Below are 16,245 nucleotides of genomic sequence, written 5' to 3' on the forward strand. Positions count from 1 at the left end.
CTGCACCAGACACTTTGCTCTTAGACTGTGCTTTCTAATTTTCATTCCTCAGAGGGATAGCCATTTGTCTGGTTGGTTTTCTCCTGGCTTTCACCTTCTATCTCCACCATTTCCTGACATCTCAGATTACTTTCTCTGGGTACAGAGCCTGGGACAAGGATTCTGGTGCACAGGCTGTATTAAGGAAGCACTCTGGGGAGAAATAGGGGGAGGTAGGCAGGATAAGGCAGAGGAAGGAGGATGTGGTCTCAGGTGAAGTCTAGCCTTGACTTGACCATGGAGGACTCCGGCTTCTCCAGAAAGCTCACCTCTGTGAACTTCCGGCAGCCTACACCCCCAGCATGACAATGGGATCTACCCAAGGAACCAGTGGCGTCTCCTACATTTGGAGAGACTGGAGTTGGAAACTTCATTTGGTTCTTGATGGATCCTACTCTACACCACTCTCTCCCATACCCCTAAGCTGAGCAGCATCAGACAGGAAATATGCCATCCCTTTCCCTCTGCCACAACAATGCCAGACTTAGTAGGTCTTGTCTTAATCTCCATGGCGCCCTGCTCTAGTCTCGCTGGACCACATCGGTCCCCCCTCCAGTCACCTTGCTTCCAGTGTGGCAACCTCCCTTCTGCCAGCTCTAAAGAAAACTGATTGATCAGAGCCTTCACTCCCTGCTTAGAACTGTCCAAAGGCATCCTACTGCCCTCAGGGTAAAGCCCAAACTCTTTAACATGGCAAAAATAGTCCCTGTGGCCTGGATCCAGATGACCATTCTAGCCACATCTCATGCCCTGCCCTCCCCTCCTCAATCAACAATCCTACTTTATTTATTTATGTATTTATTCTCGCATTCAAACACACCTTCCCGTTTGACACCTCTATGACTTTACACAGTGTTCCCAGTGCCTGGAATGCTCTACCTGGTTATTGCTTGCCCATTCTTCCAGATTGAGTTTAAATACTTCCCGCTGCCTAAAGCCTTTATCTGACCTCACAAGCCACTGCTTCACCTTGGGCAATGGTTCCTATGTTGTATAGACATTATTATTTTGTCAATCAGTATCCTCTGCTAGACCATGAGTCCTCTGAAGCCTCGAACCATGTTTTACTTGCACACATATCCCCTTCTAGTTCAATGCATGGAATACACCAGGCATCACAGACCCTCCTTGAAGAAGTTGATAAATGCCTGGGCAAACTTTCCAAGGACCTGAATATTTCATCTCTGTATCTTATCACCAATCCTGAGAAGGTAGGAAATAAGTCTTAGGGGTGGTTAACATCTCTCTGAAAGACTCTCATGTCTGAATGGTTTTCTAATTTCATGCTAATGGTACCATTCATAATCATTCCTGTCTCTAAGTCACTGGTTATATGTCCCAAGGCCTTGAAACATTACTTTTTTCCTCCATCCGAATCCTATGCATTATTGGGTCATAGTCTAGCAGTCATCCTACCAGGAAGGTGCCCCCACTAAAGATGAAATATGTGAGTTTATTTTTCTTCTTTAGACAGAGAAGATTCAAGCTATGCTACACTCTTGGTACAGGAAGCTAATATCTTTTCAATTGCTGGAGGAATGTCCCTTCAAGTAGTAGGTACAAAACAAGTAACCTCAGTTTTTCTGTGTACCAGAGTCTTTCAGGAGGTGTTCACCAACACCTACTTGTCCTCCCCTCCTAAGTACATGAAAGATCACGTTTCGAGGGTCCTTGCAGTAACTAGGCCATGACCAGTTCCAGTCAATGAACTGGAGTGGAAGTGCATTGCTTCATGCTGCCGTGGACAGGCCTGTGCACAGGCCCCAGTCTCCCTCGTCCCCTCCTCTGGTGATCCTGGAGAGGAGGCCTCATGTTCAGAGCATCCTCATTCACTGAGTCACCACTTGGAGGACAGTTCCTCTGGAGAATCACCCTGACTTTGTAGGAACACTAAATAAACTTCTGTTGCATCGAGTCGCTGAGACTTTGGGGGCTCTTTGTTGCTGCAGTAAAACCTATCCCATCCTGACTAGCACAGGAGGATTGGAACAGAAGCCACCACACAATCTGCGTGGACAAGTGTAGCGTCGAGTCATAAAGTAGTTGACCCAGCAGTGTCTGATCTAGTGCTCCCAGACTGGCTTGGATCATAATGGATACATCTTCTAGAGAAGCTCAACACTGAGAGTTACAGATTTGGACATCCAAATGCTACGCGCTCTCGGCCAAGCCTGGCAAAGAAACATGGGATTTTTCTCATGTGAAGGATCATTGTGATCTGTGTTGGAGCCAGAGTAGCAAAACGTCATGGCAGGGGTGGCCAGTCATCCGTGGAGAAGGCGGGATGAGCCGTGTGGCCAAGTGAACCAATCTCCCTGGGTTGGCATGAGGACAGCCAAGCCTCCTCTGTGCAAACATAAACTTACTCAATGTTTAATCTTTGAAGGGCTAGAAGGGCCAAATCATTTTCATCGGGGGGGGGGGGTGGCAGGGGGTTGAACTGTCACCCTCTACCATGCTCCTCCTGACCCCCTTGTACCTCTCTCTCAGGCCTCAGAAGATGCTGGACTGAAGACTCCAAAGTTCCCCAAAGAGCAACCCAAGCCCTGAAGAATTATAAGAGAAAATCTGGGTTTCAGGGGGTCTGTGTATCCCAGATCATGCCCTGCCACTCTACGATGTGGGAGAATAATAGCTCTGAGTTTGGTCAGAAATAGACTAACTCTGTAATTTGAAATTCATTTAGTAATGTTTTATTGAATGTCTATTGGGATCTCAGCAGGATCCTGGGTGCTAAGGATTCAGCAGTGACTAAGCACAATCCCTGATGTTACAGAACTTATGTTCTGGGGTTGGTGAGACACATAAAATACACAGATGAACAAGTGCTCACATCACGTAATGCCAGATTACGCTAAATGTCATGAAGATCACAAAGTGGTGGTTTGATGAAGGCTGAATTGGGTTGTGGATGGTTGCTTCGGACTGAGCGGTCAGGCAAGGTCTCTCAGAACGGGTGCTTTTGCAACTGGACCTGAATTATAACCGTAATGGTTAACGATGGCTGAGTGCTCCCTTCATGCCAAGAAGTGTTCCGAGCGCTTTGCACGTATGAATGATTCGAATCCTCTCGACAAGTCGTGAGGTCGGTACTATTATCTCCATTTTACTGTGGCAGAAGCTGAGGGGGAGAAGGCCCTGGTCATGTGCCTAGGGTCACGTGGCTGGAAGGAGGGAGAGGCAGTGTTCTAACCCCAGCAGTCGGGCTCCAGGGTGTGGGCTCCTCATCACTGCGTTCTGCTGCAGCTTCACAAGCTGTGTGTCCTGAAAGACCTCGGCAAACACTCCAGGGCAGAGGATAGAGCAAATGCAAAGGCTCCAGGCTTGGAAAGCAGACCTCCTGCCCGTAGCAGGTTCTACTGGGACCACTGAATCATTTCCAGTTCTGTCCAAACCCAAAACAACTGTTAAAATCAGGATAATTTCTCAGACCTCTAACCATCATGCCTGATAACCTCTAACAAAATATTGCCCAAGGAATAGGTTGCATATTTTACATGATCTTGACAAGCCAAGCATAATTGCTCTCCGAAATATTAAAGCCCAGCTATGGTTCCCCAATCATCCGAGACCTTATAAAATCGAATTTCATCTTGGCAAAGCTCCTTGCAAGATAAACACAAGCCTACTGAAGGAAGTCCTAATTCCATAGCATTCTAAGTATGCCAGCAGCTGAGGAACCTGCAGGCTCCGGAGAGGCCTGATACGGATGGAGCACACCCATCAGACGGGTGTGGGTGGATTAACCCCGCATGTGCTAAACCTGTGCGGGATACAGGGATACAGAAACGAGGACTTGATGACAATATTCAGGATCCTGACTTTGAAGATTACAGTTATAGCAATTTTCGTTGCCCTGCTTGACATGGTGAGAATTTTTCCCCCAATTACCAAAGAGGTGACGGGATTCTGGAGATGGGAAATGAGGCAAGGGCTGGCATATGCTCGGAACCTCTGATCAGGGAAAACACTCAAGACTATTAAAGTGTTCAGCAACATTTGAAGGGTTTTGTTTTGTTTTGTTTTTCTCTCTCTCTTCATTTGGCAAAACCCATCATTTCAAGGACTGATGTGATGTAAAATACAAAGGAAAAGGAAAACTAGAATGAAGTGCATGCCCCATAATCCAGAGGCCGGGCTGTCGGAGAGCTGATAGGGCTTCCTGCTCGCAGGCTGAGGCTTGGCCACACGCTGAGCGCCACAGGGATGGCAGGCACGCACAGGTGAGACACGATCGCTGAGACAAGATAAAGGTTTCACTGTGGGAGTGGGGGGCACCTGTTGGAGACATGGGTAGAGATTTTGGCCGATTTCTCAATCTCAAACCAGGTGGGCTCCATCTGGACAGAGCAGGTCAAATGTGAACGTGGGTCACATTAACAAGAGTCCGGGGTCCTCAGACCAACGGTTCCAAACTTGAGTCTGCTTCTCCAGCCCCAGACTTTCTGATTCAGTAGATCTGGATCAGGCCCTAGAAGGGGGCATCTCTAATCTCCCAGGTGATGCTGATATTCTTGATCCAGGGACCACACTTCCAGAACCACGGCTTCGTGACCTAGGAGGAGATGGTAGAGGAGAGGAGGAGTTCTCAGAGGTGCATCAATTATCAGAGTCAGGTGTAAGCAGGCGAGAGCAAAGTGCCAGGGGCTCAGTCGTTGATGGGTTGTTCAGGAAGGTCTCTGACTGGGACCCGCCTTCCAAGGCACTCCTCCCCTGAGAGGAAGGAAGGGGACTAGCACAGATTGTGGGCGGGCACTGTGCCAACTGCATTCACGAGGGTCATTTTCATCTCATGGACAACCTTATGAGCTAAGTATCATGTTCCCACGTCAGATGTGGAAGCCCCTGGGAGCTAGACAGATGAATCAGAATGTAAATCTCTCACGCACTAAAGGACAAGCTCTTTCCTCTAATATATTTAGCTTTCAGGTGCTGTCTTTTGTGACATTTCATACAGATGCATCAATAAAACACTACGGAAAATTACCAAGGCAGTTGCAGTGTTCAGTAATCAGGGTCCTACCGGGGAGGTAAATTTGTTTTGTTCAAGGTTTGTTCAAAGCAGCTGTCCTTCGGGAGGATTCTGGGGTCCTGAGGACTACGAAAGGGCTGCTACCTGAGAGGCGGCTGTCAAAGAGCCCGAGGACGGGAGTGTCGCCATCAGCTCGCCCACGAGGACCCTGCCCCACGACCACCAGCATCTTCAGCTTCAGCACCACAACACTATAGGACATACCAGCCACGGAAACCGATAAGTAACAACCACACACACACACACACACACACATGCCTGGCATACATTTTTAAATTTGTTTAAATGTCTATTCATTTTTGAGAGAGAGAGAGAGCTTAAGTGTGGGAGGAGAAGAGAGAGAGGAAGGCAAAGGATCCGAAGCGGGCTCTGCGCTGACAACAGCAAGCCCGACGCGGGGCTCAAAGTCACGGACTGCAAGATCGTGACCTGAGCCAAAGTTGGACGCTCAACGAACGGAGCCATCCAGGCGCCCCAACGATGCCACGGTTTTGACTTAAGTGCTTGGAACCCAGTCTCCCTTGCTATCGGTGTTTATGGTCCCTGGGAGACTTCTGTTCAAGAGTCTCTTCATCCTGCAGGATGGTGAAGGATGCGGACCTCACTTAAGTACCCAAACCCATGTTTTCCCCTTCAAGTTTGTTCAAGCCTACTCTGCCTTACACATTTGCTTAAAGCAAAATTCCTTGTGTGACTAGAGATACATTATCAAGTAAAATGACATAGACGTGTCATAAATGCTCCACTGGTCAAGGAGAGATGGACCCCAGAGACCACCAAGGTCCCACTGAGCACCCCATCCTCTTGTCCCTGGCATACGATTTGCATGGGTCTAGCCCCACCTGTGGGGAGCCCTGAGCGCGGAGCTCTGTTGGTGCCAAGGCCTATGGAATCCCAGCTCAGGACTATCACCAGATTTCTGCTTGGAACAATTCAAAGTTTTGCTAAAACTGGGAGCTGTCACTCAGAGGTGTCCCTAACTATGTGTTTTTTACACAATCTAACCACACGGTCAGTGCTCCCCCAATCACGACTGGCAAGACTCCAGATGTCAGGTAAAGTCTGGCATCGGCTAGTACCATAATGACCAAACGAGTCAGCATCAGATGTGGGCAGAGGAGGAAATGCTAAACCATGGTGGGTGTTTATACACGGGCACTCAGCGACCGAGATGAGCTGGCCGACTCCCTCACTCTGCCCTCTCCCAAGGGCGTACACAGGCATAGCTCAACCCACTGCTCCTCTCCGTTAGGCAAATATGCCATAACTTCTGGGAGGAGATTTGACAGTGAGAATCTAAAGCCTCAGAAATGTTTATAGCTTGGGATCCAGCAATTCCACTCCCGGGAATCTAGCCTAAAGTAATCATCCTAATGCATGAAAAAAAAAAAAGCTTCATGCGCAAAGATATTCATCATAACAGTGAAAAAATCGAAACAATATAAATATCCAACTCTAGTGAAAAATAAGAGCCTGACAGTCTGACCTTTCACTTTGATCCCTTTGGGAAGAGATCACCGAAATCTGTACGTCTGCAATTCCTCACTCAAATATGGAAGTTTAGGTATGTCTGTGCTCTGAAATATATAGCCAATAAAAGTGTTTTCAAAAGTATAACGACATGAAAAGATGTTTACAATGTTGTAATACCTTTATGTATTGAGTAGAAGATTATTTCTACTAATGTGATAAATCTTGAATAAATGGTAGAAAATGGATATAAATAAATAGGTGGAAAGCCATACATAAAGATGGCAGGTTGAAAACACCTGATTTTCCTCCTTTCCTGAAACCCCACTAAGGTTATAGCCAAGGGGTTCCCTTAAAGGCAGAGCTTCACAAAGATAGAAAAAACAGGGAGGGGCTCGAAACGAAATGCTGAAAATTGCCAAGTGAAGACAAGATGAGCGAGAGGTAATGGATTTTGCAAACTGGAGAGATCTGAATTTGAAAATGGCAGCAGGGAACTCAAGGCCAACCTGAATAACACAGCTGAATCCTCAAAGATGTCAGGCACCGTGAGCGTTAAGTGCTTCCGGAAGGGGAGCGAGAGCGAGAGAAGCCAAATTCCAAAGGATGGTTGAGGAATCGAGTGTTGCTCTGGATCCCATCCTCATCCCGCCTTACAGGATGACTTCCCACCGGGGAAGAGGTCTGGAAGTTTCTTCCTGAGAAGGTTGGGCAGAAATCACCTGTGCCAGCACAGGTGGCTGTGGAAACCCTACCCAAAGTAGGTGGAGAGTCAGGTGAGGTTAGGTGTACTGAAGGCTGAGGCCGTCTCTCCACTCTCCAGCGATGCCTCTATCTACCCTCCGCTCAGCCCAAGAAGAAGGACCGGAAGAGAGTGACATCAGACGTCCAGCAGTCAGACCACCCCACAGTGGCGCTCACAGTCTTGAAGCCAACTCATTTATGCAGGGTTTCCAAGTTTTAGTCCCCACCTCTTATATGTGAACACAGACAAAAATCATCATTCTAGGAAAACCTCTACTATAAAATGTAAGGGCCAAAACAAAGGGGGGGGGGGGTGGGGAGGCAACTCACAAGCACAATCTCTGCAGAAAGAAAAAACTTCCATTACATATATGTTGTCAATCCCCTCAAAGAAATAAGAGAAGCGATTGCATGTACGGAATAAAAACAAAGTAGTAAAAGAGAGGAACACCGCCACAGCGTGTTCCAGAAGATCACATTTGTTTCTCCCTGACCGGTGCCTCACATCGCTCTCCATCGGCCTGGAACCTTATTGCTGGTTACACCTGCCTGGCTGAATCTAGGTCACATGAAACTCTTACCTGCAAAGAAGTCTGGGAAATGTAGTTTTTAGCTTTTCTGTCTCTATAGTAAGCTAAGGGGGCCTGGATTGGGTGCTGAGTAAGCCAGGCTACGTTATTAACTACAAAGGGTGCTTTTACTGCCGTGATAATATCACACCTTTTGAACTAGACTCCAGCTTTAACCGTGATTTTATATCCCTGTTACCTGTATATCATCAGTTCAGATAATGTTCAAATTTCATTTCTTCTGCTGGAAATATAATTGATCTCCAGCTAAGTCAACTACACGTGCTCAGAATGCTCAATTGACCTGAATGCTCTAAGTACTGTTAAGATTCCCAAGCATTTTGGGGGGAGGAGTAAAAAAAATTTCCAAGTATTTTGGGATGCCTGGGTGGCCCACTTGGTTAAATGGCCAACTTTGGCTCAGGTCATTTTCTCACAGTCTGTGGGTTCAAGTCCCATACCGGGCTCCATGCTGACAGCTCAGAGCCTAGAGCCTGCTTCGGCTACTGTCTCTCTCTCTCTCTCTCTCTCTCTCTCTGCCCCTTCCCTGCGCTCGCTCGCTCTCTCTCTCTCTCTCTCTCAAAAATGAATAAACATTAAAAAAAATTTTAATTCCCAAGCATTTTCCCCTACTTTCTACCTTACAGGACATATCACCCATTTGTAAACCCAGGATGTGTTTTTCTGACTAGAGCTTTTTTCCATTGCCTTTTACACCTCCTCCGAAGAGTCCCCCCAAAATGCAAAAGCATTCCTAGCCGAGGGAAAAGACCTTAGTTCCTACAAATGCGGAGGACTTAGCTGATACGACTGTGAAATGTAAGTACGGGATGGATGGAGTGTCGGATATCTGTTTCGGCAAGCCACGGATGATCCCTGTGGAAGCAGCAAGCGCCAGAGGAAGTGAGGAGTTTGCGCAAGGAGCAATCAGTTACAGGGGCCTCTCGTGGGTCTCGGCTCCTGTCTTCTCCAGCCCTGCTCAGTCCCAGGCCTCCTTGCCTGTCTTGCCTAAGTCCACCCGTGCAGATGTGCCCGTGCAGCCTCAACCACACCGCTGATGGCGATCTGGACTTAACTGTGCTGCCAGAGACGTGAGCCAGAAGTGAGCCATGGATATCCAAGGGAGCCCGGAGCCACAGTTACCTCTGACGGGGCCATCTTTGCCCTGAAGGTGAGTATAGATGTCTGAGTCCACTTGGCCACTCCTGTTAGAGCCCCCGCTCTTCTGGCTTGGCTGTAACCCCAGTCCCCGCTCACCCTCGGCTGCCGTCTGGGGTCTTCTCATAACCGGCTGGTCGGGAGTGCCACACGTTAACCCCTCATCACATTCGGAGGATCGCCCGCCTGTCACCGTGTCCGACAAGTTGAACCACCCGAACCAAGGCCACTCCTTTGGTCTGCTTCTTAACACCCTAAGACCTGCTTCTGCAGCCACGTCGGATACTAAGCCCTGACGTCTCCCTCTCCCTCTTCTCCACGAACCCACGAGACAGAGGTCTCAGCAGCTATTTTGAAGGACTCACCTGACCGTGACGGCCATTCGGCCTCTGGTCTCGTTGGCCTTCCAGGGGCCCCATCTGGCTGCAATGGGGGCGATGTGGGGTCAGCAGCTCACGGCAGATCGTCACCCATTTCCCTCCCTCGTGCTGTGTATAGTGATGGCAAGTACTCCTGTTTATGAACAGCTTGTGTCGGGCACTGTGCTGTGTGCTTCACAAAAAACAGTTTTCTCGACAAAGGACGTAAGACACACACTGAAAAACAGATGCAACTCTAGAGAACAAACTGATGGCCACCAGAGGGGAGATGGGGGGTGGTGAAATAAGAGATGGGGATTAAGGAATGCACCTGTCGCGATGAGCACTGAGTAACATATAGAATTGTTGAATCACTATATTGTCCACCTGAAACTCGTATAACACTGTGTTACGTATAATGAATTCAAATGTTAAATAAGTCAGTTAGTTCATTCAGTCCCCACAGCAACCCTGCATGGTTGATATGATTCCCTTCATTTAATAGATGAAGAAATAGGTTTGTGGGGGGGCAAATGGCACCCTTTAAGTCACGCAGGAAGTCAGGAGCATTTTTGTGAAGCAAAACAACATCCTGAATCCCATGCATGCATCCCTGAGATGATCAATACACATAAATTCTGTAGTGTAGTGATAGGATCTGCACACTGAGGCCTGCGATTACAGGAGGATTAGGGGTAATGAAGAAAGGCCATCACTCCCCGTGTCCCTTTTCTGAGATACAGATGGGCCCTCACACAGGAAACAGAAGCCCCGGAGGCCAGCTGGAGGCAGACGGAAGCTCTCGCGTCTCTGGTGGTTTTCTCTTGGACCTAGATCTGATCATTTAGTAGTCTGGATTAAATGACTACCGGAAGACCGGCCTCTTCCCCCACTGGCCTGCGTGGGAAGGCTGCCTAACTGCCCAGGCCGTCGCGTCTTTCTGCCCACAACAATCTGTGTTTCCTCTACCTACCTGTGGAAAATGACCTCTTTTGAGAAGCCTGATCCCCTAACTCCCTCGGCCCGGAAAGAATTCATCATTTTTTTTTTCTTTGTGCTCTCCTAACACAGTGCTGTATTCTAAGCAAGTGTTCACTTGGGGAAAGCTTTGAACGGGGAGTTTGAGGACCTGAATTCTGGGGCCGCCACTTGCTGGCTCCACGATCTTCCGCAGGCCCTCCGTTCTCATCTGTGAAACGCAGATAACGCCTGCCTCCCTCGCCTTGAGAGCAGGGCTAAATGAGATGTTTGCGCAAGAGGCTGGAAACTCTCGAGACCGGAGCCTGGGGTGGAGGGTTTCGGCTTTTATTTTTGTCTGGCTGTTGTTTGGTTGGGGTTTTTGCCTCTCCCTCCAGACCGTGAGGGCGACGATTTGTCCCGGGGACCTCTGTCGGAGCCCGCAGAGTGCCTGCTAGAGGGCTTCTCAGGAAATGTTTACTGAAGTTCAAATAACAACGGCTGTGAAAGGTGAGTTCTCTCCTCATTGACTCACAAGATTTGATTACCACACCTCTCGCTCTGTGTGTGTCCCCCGCTCCCTCCCTGCGTGTCTGTCTGAGTGTGACCTGTGCCTGTACATTAGTGTGCCCACCCCCAGCCTCACCTTCTCCTCTGAGCTGCGGGATCCCAGCCCTGCAGAGAAATTCTGAGGCTGACTGACGGAACCAGACAATGCTGGTGAAAGGAATCTTTCCTCCAGGTTCGTGCTGTCAGCGGGCTTCTGATTTTTTTCCCCCCCGGCATCTACACCTGCTGGGCCCAGCCTCGAACCTGTCACATCAGGGCAGATCCAGCCTGGTATCAAGCCTTGGAGGGCAGCTCGTGCCAGACCTGAGGTAGAACATAATCCAGCCGAGTGGGACAGACAGCTCAAAGCCAGGCCTTAGAGGTCTCGGCACAACCTGCCCACGAGGCTTCCGTGCCCAAGACACCATAGGGGTTACAAACATAAGCCTCGGCCACTCATCTCTGACACTTCTTTTCGTTTGGAGTGATAGGGTTGGTACTGTGCACAGCAGACAGCTGTCCTCGTCAGGACAGGTAACCACATCACGAGGAACAAGAACTCCGACGTGGGCAGACGCACAGGTGGTTAACCTACAAGATACGGTACGCTGTTTTCTGTGTCAGTGACTTCAGAGCGCCTAGGACGTTTCTTCTCCACCTCCCTGATGCAAATTCGTGGTGAGGCTGGCGAGACAGATCTGGATTCTAATATTCGTTCCATCCCACTCCCTAAAGGTTTATGAAGCCCCTTCCACAAACTGAGTAACTACCGCACTGGACGCCAAGGAGAGACTAGAATAAAACACGGTCCCAACATGAAGGTCCCCACAGCCCTGTGGATGGCTGTGCATGACCGAGCCTAGCTAGACATTCAGCACATGCTCATTCTCTGATAGTTCTTTTTGTGGGCATCCCTCTCTCCTCTATCACAGTCCCAGGCTGATATCTGAAACATTGCCATTAAATCTTTCTTTCTTTAATTCAGGAGTCCAAACTTTTCAGTGTTCAGACTGGTTTTTAATCTCCTCTGTGAATCACATCTTTGATGGATTTCTGAATAACAAATATTTGGTATTTATAAATTATTCTTCAGCACATGTTAACTGAAATTATCACATTGAGTTGATAAAATTAAAGTTCAGAGAAACTTGATTTATCTGCTAGATGACTGTCTCATGGGTAAGTGTCTTTTAAATATTGAAAATAGCTCAGAGCTATCTCCTTTAAAATCTACATGGAATCTTGGGGTCCAGGCACCCTCAGTTGAAAGCCACCACTATCTGTGATATTATCCCTGATAATATACATTCATCCTCGTAAAAAGCGTTTCTTCCTCCTACCCGTTGCTTATACCTTGGTGGGACTCAATTTACGGTTCTTACCTGAGAGCCAACTGTGATGAGGCAAGAGAGACCACAGCAGCAGTCTCAAAGGTCTCATGGTGGGGAACAAGACAGAGAAGTAGCGATGTAATCCAAGCAAAAATGCATTTTACAGAGTTTACTTTGCCCCTGGCTGGTTCCGAAAAGAACCTAGTGAAGGTTTCAGATACCGCTGCTCGGAGAAGTTGTTGATGCTCATACAAAGAGCAGCCATAACCAAACATGCTACTCTGACTCCTTGTCCATTACCAAAAAATCCTTCAAGAGAAAAGCTGATATGCATACATCAAAAAATATATACGGGTCTGTGTTCTGCGGCTTAGCAGGGTGCATATAACATTAAGACTGAGGGCCTTCCCTGCCTAAGACATCATCACCTCATCATGCAACCAAAGGAATGGCAAACATAGATAGTCACTAGACGAAGGTTTCTTGAATGCTCATGGACTTGAGAACACAACTGGAACACAAGTCAGAAAAGATGTATAGAGGTCCTAAGATGGCTTCACCTTCTTTCAAGAGGATTTTATTTAGAACCTTATTGCCCCCCGGGTAATAATCCAGTAAAGATTATCCTCCCCAACGAAAGATCTGAAGTTCCAACCCCCAGGCAGGAAAAAAAGGGCTCACTGTTAACCAGGGAACTCACTCCCCAACTTCTAATGCTTTTTCGATGTCTTCTAGCTGGAACAGCGAGAAAGCCTCAGTTAGGTACCCGTATGTGCAAAGCAGTCCTTGCTTGTTTCTGCTACACCCAGTAGGGAAAAATAGCAAAGCAGATCCTCTTAAAAGGACAAGGTTACCAAACTCTAGATATCTGTACAGCCCAGTTACAACTAATGTGAAGCTTCGGTGATACTGAGGGAAGACAGCAGTAGACAGATTATCCCTAAAGTACTGTCAGGGTCAATATTTAGAATCCAAATTGGGCATCTTCCTTTTGCAGAGGTGCTCATAATACCTCATGCTATTGAAGAACATGAATTAATTGCTGAAGTTTCTTTTAGTCACATCATTATTAAAAGAAACTTCCATTTTAGCTTCTCTTGCAAAATGTAAGTGATCTGTATCTGTCGGGCTTCCTTTTCTTTGTTCTCCTATGGAAACAATATTGCACTTGCGGAAGAGGTACGGGGGGGGGGGGGGGTGGGCTGGGGCACAGCGTATTCTTAATATTGTTAATTCTATTTTCATTGGAGGTATTTTCAATGGAGCCACCTTCAATAGCATTCTCCTAATCTTTCTTTCTAATCTAATTTCTTTTCCTTTATATAAAAAAAAGTTTTCCTTTATATTTAAGCCAAAATGTTTGTGAAGGTCCTTTTAAATTCAAAGAAAATGAAGTCAGGCATTTTTGGTGCAGAGAGCAATTCCAGACCCAGTAGGGGAGCGCTTATGACTGAACAAAAACCCTTCTCTCACACAAATGTGAGCTCCCTGCCTGGGGTTCGCACATTAATGACTGTATGACTCATTATTCTATGTGCCTCCGAAGCTGAGGTTCTCCCTTGGCTAACGTGCTCTGTGCAGCAGATGTCGGATGTCAACCAGGGGACGGCAGGTGTGGCTGGCGTTGTTTTTCTCGGGGTCTTTTCGACATCACGCTTCCAAGCCCGGGTGATCCAGCCAACACCAAGTTACAAGGTTACCTGGAAGCTTTAACTGATATGTGGCATAAAATCCACTCCCATTAACAAAATCACAACTCTTCCCCAGAGTGCCTCACCTTTCACTTCCTCCTATATCAGGGAGCAGGGGCTGTTAGCTTTTCAAATGTCAAACGGCTTATAACTTCTGCTTCTGTCTCCAGTTTTCTTTTCTGAGCGCTATGTGTTTACAGAGTGCTAAACAATGAAGGGGGTTGGGAAGAAATTGAATTTGAAGGAATAGAGTTGGCAAAGCATAGACTTGCTGGACAGAGAGGCCTAGTTTGAACTCTCAATGAAATTCTTTAAAAGGTGTTTGGTGGTGAGGAAGTTACTGAAAACCCCCCAACCTCAGTTTCATCATTTTGAAATAAGAGAAGGAAATTTATCTTGTAGGAGTGTTGGGGGAAATGGGAGGTATGAACAATCGGTGGGAAGGGCTCGGCACAGTACCGGCCAAGTGATTCTGTAGTCATTTCCACTGGAAGTGGAATAGATGTCTTTGTCCCTTGAATTTGGGCTCGGTCATCTCACTTGCTTTGGCCAATGAAATTGGGTCCAGCTGATAGTGTGCCAGCTCCAAACCTGGGCATTAACCTGGAAACACGTGTTTCCATTCTCTCTTACCCTTTTTTCATCACCACAAAAGAGCTTTCCTAGATATCTCTGGACATATTTGGAGCAGACGTGAACCCAATCTGCAGCGTGAAAATAAACCCAGTTAAGACTGACAAGGCAAGCAGTTCCCCAGCCAAACCCAGCCAGACTAGTCCGTGCTCAGCCAAACCACAAATGAGCAAGAATGTATTATTATTACTATTATTACTATTATTGCTAATGTGAATATTAACTGTTCATAATATTTATTATTATTATTGTTAGCCACTGAGTTCGGAGGTGGTTTGTTACACGGCAACAGCTGACAGATACAGCACTGAACAAAAAATGAATTTCCTGGTTTAAAATTAGATTTGACTAGCAGTCTCAATACATGCTTTCCTGTTTATCTTCTCACTGAAAGGTCAGTGAAAATATAGCAAAAGGTGAACAAAATCACACTCTCACAAAAACTCAGTCTAAAAGGCAATTTGTGAATCTGGAAAGAACAGATACAATCCAGAGAAAACTCCATCTAAAAATCAATAACAACAAAACTGAAAATTGAAAAGCAATCCCTGTCTACTGCCTGTCCCCATGCCCAGGTATTCTGTAATCAAAGCAGAACAGTAACCTCTGCCCACTCCCCAAATGTTCCATAACCAAGTGCATTGTTTTTACATCCAGAGTAAGACTATAATACACAGAAATTACCTGAACAAGAGTTAAGGCAATACACGTTGGGATACACTGTGTACGTAGGGCAGTAGGAGTTCCACAATAAAAGTGCCATTGGCACGAGCAGAGGCAAAGAGACCCGTCATAGGAGTGCATTACAGGAATTGTAGATGTCCACATACGACAGTCAGAGCCCAATAGTGTGGGTGAGAGAGAAAGATACCACCCCAATAAAGAAAAGGAAAACCTTCCAGAAAGAAGAACTTACACTGTCGACTGCACGGATGTATTTGCCTTTTAACTGAATGCCTGTGATAAATTGAACCACAGCACAAGTAGACAGTAAATGTAACCAAAAATCTGGCTGTTGAAAAATGCTGAAGTCTGGCCTGACAGAAAGTATAGCAGAAAGAAATAAATTCTATGTTATGACAGAAATATCTGAGAAAATTACGTAAGCATTTTCCCTTTGACCCACCAAGCCCGCATCCCAGACTCTATCCGAAAGACACTCCTCCACAAGTACTAGACAATAGGTGTTCAAGATTATTCAGAGGATTGGCTAAACAAATCAAGGTAACTCCTTTGTATGGAATATCCCACTGCCGTACGCAAATGACGAGACTTTATGTACCGATGTAGAGTGCTCTCCAAGACATGCTGTTAAGTAACAACTTCAGAATTCAAAAGTCTATTGAGTATACTTTTTGTGTCCGAAAAACCAGGAAATATACACACACGTACACACACACGATTATTTCTATCAAAAGAAATACGAGAAGAAGAAGCCACAACTAGTACCAAAATGGTTACCTATGGAAATCTGAGTTAAGGGGAACAGTAACAGAATGTAGGGAGGAGGGTGCAAGCAAGAATTTTCTGAGTCTTCAACCTTGCGTACCTTAGACTCTTGAACCACAGACTCAGAAAATAATAGTAAAATTTAATCCAAAGGGGGGAAAAAAGGATACTCTAAAATGGAAAATAGAGAAAATAAACACTTCAACTGACATTTGAAATCAGTATTCAGACTGTACCTCTTGTAGAATAATAAAACCAAATGCA

General features: G+C 46.6%; 1 long non-coding RNA gene across 1 annotated transcript; it reads right to left on the bottom strand.

The window, feature by feature from the left end:
- Nucleotides 1-2,715: 2,715 nt before the first annotated feature.
- LOC122229974 lies at nt 2,716-5,725 on the bottom strand. The gene is made up of 3 exons (XR_006207224.1): nt 5,501-5,725; nt 5,156-5,262; nt 2,716-4,752 (listed from the first exon to the last, which is right to left on the bottom strand). It is a non-coding gene; the product is annotated as an uncharacterized LOC122229974 (long non-coding RNA).
- Nucleotides 5,726-16,245: the final 10,520 nt, after the last annotated feature.

This window comes from Panthera leo, chromosome C2 (genome assembly GCF_018350215.1).
Source record: "Panthera leo isolate Ple1 chromosome C2, P.leo_Ple1_pat1.1, whole genome shotgun sequence".
NCBI lineage: Eukaryota > Metazoa > Chordata > Mammalia > Carnivora > Felidae > Panthera > Panthera leo.